Source organism: Otolemur garnettii, unplaced genomic scaffold, assembly GCF_000181295.1.
Source record: "Otolemur garnettii isolate 467f Iridium unplaced genomic scaffold, OtoGar3 scaffold00134, whole genome shotgun sequence".
Taxonomy (NCBI): domain Eukaryota; kingdom Metazoa; phylum Chordata; class Mammalia; order Primates; family Galagidae; genus Otolemur; species Otolemur garnettii.
This window is the reverse complement of record NW_003852529.1, coordinates 4,134,431-4,140,559: the sequence shown is the minus strand read 5'-3', so window position 1 is coordinate 4,140,559 and position 6,129 is coordinate 4,134,431. Positions and strand designations below refer to the sequence as shown.

General features: G+C 58.5%; 1 protein-coding gene across 1 annotated transcript in view; it reads right to left on the bottom strand.

The window, feature by feature from the left end:
• The window catches only part of OSBPL5 (oxysterol binding protein like 5), a 76,013-nt gene extending 70,309 nt beyond the window's left edge, over nucleotides 1–5,704 (bottom strand). Inside the window, exon 1 of the mRNA XM_023518341.1 lies at nucleotides 5,637–5,704. The gene's annotated coding sequence lies outside the window, so the exon portion shown is untranslated. The remainder of the gene's footprint in view (nucleotides 1–5,636) is intronic.
• Between the last annotated feature and the right edge of the window lie 425 nt (nucleotides 5,705–6,129).

The window sequence follows — 6,129 nt, the reverse complement described above, 5'->3', positions numbered from 1 at the left end:
GGATTCGAACCCACCACCTTAGGTGTACGTGGCTGGCGCCTTAGCCGGTTGAGCCATAGGCGCCGAGCCTCATCTTTGAGTCTTAATGCTAAGTCCAAGAGGCTCCCAACCGTAGCACCCAGCCTTGGACTAACAAGGTCTGGTCCTAGCCCAGAAGGCACTAGCTCATGGGAGCATGGAGGGCAAAGAAGTAGAGACCAGAGATGGCGGTATCCCCGCTCCCCCAGGCCCAGCTAGGCGTCTCACTAGATCTGCTCAGGGACACTGTATGCTGTGGTCCCTGCTCTGTAGGTGAGGGCGGTAGGCTCAAGGGATCCAGGTACAAGGGGAAGAAGCCCAGGCACAAGCCAACGGTGTCCCAGGGACTGGCTGCCCCTTCCCAGACTGGGGCTCTGAGCACGGAGGAAACAGCCCAGGACAGCCTGAAACAAAAGCTGAGCTCAGGACAGAGGAGGGGGCTGGAGTGGTGGAGGGAGGGCCAAGGCCACAGCAGGCTGGGGTTGCCCAGGACTATCTGAGTCAGGGGAGGTGGTGGCTGGAACTGAGCGGGCAAGGAGCTACAGGCCCCTACACTGCGCCCTAAGCTGACCCAATGCCGGCCTGTTGAACCATCTCAGGACAGCCTGTGAGCCCAATTTTGCAGACAGGGAAACAGGTTTAGGAGGCAAAGAAACTCCTGGTTCCAGGTGAAGGATCCCTACAGCTCCTCTTTGGCCAGGCCTTCAGTCCCCTCTCCATCCCCCCAACTACAGCCCCCAGGTCTGTACTGGGTCCTGAAGGACTATGATGAGGCAGTTCCCAGGTCCAGCAATTGAGGTGGGCTGGCATGAGGAGTTGGTGGGCAGGACAGGGTGGGTGGCTCCCTCCCTGCCCCCCCAACTACTCTTGGTTCATTCCCCTGGTGGGGTGGAAGGGTTTGGGAGGGACGGGTGAGGATCACCCTATAAAGAATCTGGCCTTCTCACCTCCCTACCTGAGCCCCACAGTCCTGAGAGTGGGAATAGCCCAGAGAGTATGAGCAGCCCAAAGAGCGGGACATTTTAAGCGACCCTCACCCCTGCACCTATTCACCTCAGTAAGCCAGAATGGTAAAAATCCTATCATGGGGTGAATAACGCCCACCCTTTAATTGACTCAACATATTCCCCCCAGTAGTTGGACATGGAAATCCTGCAGGCACCCAGGAAATAGGGTGCGGAGCCCCGCCCTTTCCCAACCCTGGCCCTTTAAACAATCCCCACCCCCTACATGCCGTATTCACCCCAATAGACCCGCACATGAATCCCAATATGCCCAGGCCCTGCGGACCTGTCCCCATGTGGAAGGGGCTGAGAATGGGCTCTTCGCCCAGCCAGCAAGGGAAAGGACAAAGGCCAGAACACCAAGCACCCTCCATGCCACCCCACGCCTGGCTCTGTCCCTGTCAGAGGCCAGCCTCCGCCCGCTGGGACAGTGCTGCTGCTCCCGCAGCACAGTGCAGTCCACAAAGGGTGTGCAACCCCTGGCCTTGGACAAGGGAAGATGACCCCAGACTGGTCTGGAAACAGTAGCCTGACCAGTGGCCTGTAGAGGTGGGATATCCCCAGTTTTCCCTCACATCCTCATTTATGCTTTACAAAATCCATATTAAGGGAAAGCTGTTCTACTGCTGAGCCCCCTCTTCCTCCTCCAGTGGCTGCTTCATCTCAGTCGGGTGCACAGGGGCACCTGCATTCACCACATAAAATATCAGGAATCCCCTGCAAGTACAGCCACTCTGATTTCAGAAATCAGAAATTACTGCACCTGGGAAGGGCCACACTTACTACACCCTTCCCGTCCCAGGGCGTGGAGGAAACGCATGATCAGGTGCTGGTGAGTGGGGCTAAGATAGTGTGACACTTTCCATTCATGCCTCACAGGAGTGCAGAGCACCTACTACGTGCCAGGCTCCAGGATCAGAGCCCTGAGCAGACATTCAGGCAACAGTGAAGGGTGACAGATGACATTTGCCACCAGCAATGCCATGAGTCTGGCTCTGGCCCAACTGCTTCCCTTCATATTAAGTCAGTCAATTAAACAAACACAATATTGAGCTCATTTCAGATAAACAAAGAGAAAGCAAAACAACTGCATGCCACCTTAGAAAGGGTACTGCAGGTCAGCAAGAGAGGGTCTCAGGGGAGTGACCTCTGAGCTGAGACCTGAACTGGATGGAGCCCCCTGTGTGCTGCTGTAGGGAAGGGCTGCCAGCAGAGTGTACCCCAAGTGCAGCTTGGGCTGAGAGAAACTGGGGGCTGGATCCCTGCTAATAAGGGAGAGAGGGGTAAAGGTGGGAAGGCCACTCTCCCACAGGGCCTGGAAAAGGGCCTGGACTTACTGAGACCCAGGGTGATTCTCAAAGGACTCTAAGCAGGCAGATAACACACTTGGTTTATCTTTTTAAAGATCACCGCAGGCCATGGCAGGACTAGGTGAGGACTAGAGCCCTGGATGGCTGATGTGGAGGCAAGAACCATTGGGGCTAGGGGGAAAGGGGGCTGGGCCTTGAAGGAAGAGCTGGCTGGGAAGCTGAGCAAAGCATTTGCTCTTAGCCTGGGTGACTCTGAGATTTACAACGAAAACCCTTTGGGTATTCGAGATTCCTCTAAACAGCCCAGCAAGGCTCACATTCTGAGTGGCAATGACTGTCTCTCATGGGCTGATAACCTGAATAGCCATGGCAAGGCCCATCTGGATGGTTCAGAAGCCCCCCTCTGCATCCTTAGCTCTACAATCCTGGTTCCAGAGATTCCTTTTTGGCAAATCCTGAAAGAAGCTCCAGCTGCCCCACATCTTGGTCCTACAACATTCCCACTCTCAGCTGGCTAATACCCCGTTACTCTGATGGGCAGAAAACTCCAAGCTGATGTTGCTTCCTCCCTCCTCTGTCTCAAGCCCTGGTCCTGAGGACAGACTTGATGCCCTCTACTCCCCTTAGCTTAGACTCCAGCACAATGCAAATTCACAGCCACATGCCCCCAGGGGCCTGGCTAGGAACAACTGTGGTGCTAAGAGAACAACTAGATCCAAAGTCCAAGTCCAGCCTCCCACCCACCCTGGAGCATTACTCTCTGTCCATGGATCTCCATGGTTAAGGTTAACCAGCCATGGCCAAGGCCCAGCAGCCAAGGCCTGAAAACCCTCAGGGATCCTGAGCAGCCCAGGGGCCACATCCTTGGGCTGTGTGTTGTCAAGCCACAGGTCAAGTTCATTAAGTCATGAGTCAAATCTGGCACAGAGAATGATCTTCTGTTCCTTTGTGGCACTTGTGAGCAGCACAAGGACATCCTAGGGCAACATGCCTGCTGCCATCAGAGGCCATGGCACTATCCTCCTGTATCACCTAGCATCTGGCCCCTGGCAAACAATAGCATCTACCTCCCACCCACATGTCCAGCCCTGCACGCAGTGGATACTCCCACCCTCCTGACCTGCATCTGACAGCTCCCCTCCTAGCAAATGACCAGGGCACTATATACCCCTAGCACTCAGCCCTCCTATAGCCTCTGTCCCAGGGGCCAGAGCTTCATGCTCACCAGGCCTCTCTGGAACGACCAGGAACTGGGTCTGCACTGTTTATCAACTGTGGCCACACACAGAGTCACCTATCCTTTGAACAAGTGGGAATGGGGCATGACACACTACCGTCTCCGTGAGTGTGCCCTCCATCTGTATGTTGTATGTGTGCACATGCCTGCAGGCTTACCCACAGAATCAGCAGCAAGCACCAGCCCCAGAACAGTGCTACAGACACACAACCAGCTTCACACCACTGGCTTATCATGGAGTTTTTTCTTCCCTGCCCTTAGCATAACATGTCAGATTACTATCAACGCTCAGAAAGCCTAGATTTCAGAAGAGAAACTGCTCTCGAACACTCTCAACACGGTCCCTATAACCCTGGGTGGGGGTGGGGGTAGGGTGTTGACAAGGCATTCTGGAGGGAGCGATTCTGGAAAGAAAGAAAGTGAATGCCATCCTTATCCTCAGAAGAATGGGGCTGATTCGTGGCCCAATTTGGACCTAAGAAGGAGCCTCCACTGGACATCCAGGATGCCTGCATGGGGCTCGAGGCCTGCACTGCAGTGTCTCTGGGGGGAGGCCTGGGACTGCAAGCCGGAGGGTCCTCACCCTGCCTATCTGCTTTGCTTTGTCATCTTTTCTAAACACAACCTGACAAGACTGCCAGACAGACACAGGCAGCGTCTTCCTCCCTGGCACCCTGGCCAGCCCTGCACACGTGAGGGCAGACAATAGGATCTGCAGGGTTGGGGCTGGAGGCCTGAAGAGAGCAGCCAGGCACCTACTGCCACCCTAGGCCACCCCACCTGCCTCATGCCTGCAAAGCCCTCTTGGCTCTTCTTGCCCTGTCAAGTTCAAGGAACAGTGGTGCCCTGTACAAACAAGGAAGTGGGGTTAAATTCGCAGCAAAGATAGGCAGTTGGCCCATGATTCTTAGAGAAGCAGGGTTTCTCTAGGCTGGGACCTCAATCTGTCCCTGTGCACGCAAATGCAAGAGTGTAAACGTCCAACCCCAAAGACTGCCTGCTTCTCTAGGTCCTGATGAACCACCTGCCCTAAAAGGGGCTATACCAGTGGGGACAGTCACAGAAGTCCACCTGTAAAAGGCACCTTGCAGGACTGAGGAAGAAGGGCAGACACACATTAGTTACACCTTTGAGATATCCTGAGATGGCCAAAGAGGAGGAATCCACCTGGCTGCTCCAGCAAGGCCAGGCCAACTCAGCCCCAGGACGGGTGAGGAGCAGAGCAGCCCACCTCATCCCTGAAGGGACCTGTCCAAACCCTAACTCCTGCAGCAACTGACAGGACACAGCCTGCCCGTCTGGGCTGGGGGCTGGGCCTGTGGCTGGAGGGGCTGCCCACCTCCAAGCCTCGCACCCACATGTCTCACCCCGACTCCCTCAACCTCACAAGACTGCCTTCTCTTGGAGACGCAAGCCCTTCCAACAAATATTGAGGCTCCATATCTTTAGGGGGCCGGTGACCTAGAGGCTGTGGGAAAGTGGGGAAAGAGTCCCCGGCAACCCTCAGCCCAGGCACAATCCCACTTTGTGGACCCAGACAGAACTACCTCGGAACCAAGCCCCGTGCTAGGATGCCAGACACTAGATCCCAGATCCCAGACCTGGATTCCAGACGCACACACTCCCACACCCGTCCCTTCCAGACTCAGGTTGGCTGAGCTGGGGACACAGACTCCACTACTGGTCAGGGTCTGTGACAGTCAGACCCAGGTACCTTCCCTTCGTGTTCCGGCTCCTTTAAGCCCCACCAAAGCCGCGCTGGGTGCGCCACTCCCCACCCGCCGGCCCCACCCGCGCCCCGGAGCGCCGGGCGCCGACCCGCCCTGGCCCGGCCCGGGATCTCCGCAGACGCCCCCAGCTCCGCGGCGCACCGGGCCCGGGCGGGCGCCCACTGGCACGGGCAAGGGCCGCAGGGTGCTCCCCGTCCCGGGTGCGGGGACTGCGGCGCGGGCTCCCGCGACCCCCGCAGCCTGCCCCCAGAGGCCAGCCCCACGCTCCGGCTCCGGCGGCGACCCCGCCCGCCGCGCCCCGGCCCCTCGCCGCCCCGCCCGGCCGCGGCGCCCTTACCGTGCAGCGGGCTCCGGGCTCCAGACCGGGCGCGCGGGGGCTCCGCGGGCGGCGTGGGCCGGGCTGCAGGAAATGCCAGAAGACCGATCCGACCGCGCGAGGCGGAGTGAGAGAGCCGGAGGAGGCCGAGCGGGCGAGGGGGCGGAGGGAGCAGGGCGCGGCGGCCGCAAAACCCGGGCGGATCGGCCGCACCGGAGCGGGCACCGCGGGGACCCCGGTCCCGGCCGCACGGGGCCGCCCTCCCCTGGCGCGCTCCGGGGCTCCAGCGCACCCAGACGCCATAGGTCGGGACGCTCCACTGAAAGAGGCCAGGAGGCTGCGCAGGGTGCGTAGTGGCTCAGTCTCCTGGGGTTCTCGAATTTAGGGGTGCATGCCCCAGGCCACCTCAGCCAGAGTGAGGGCCCCGTCTTACCTTCCTGAGCCCAGGAACTTGTGACACTTTCTCCCGCAGTCATGGAAGCCCCCAGAACACAAGGGGACCCCCACAGGCCCG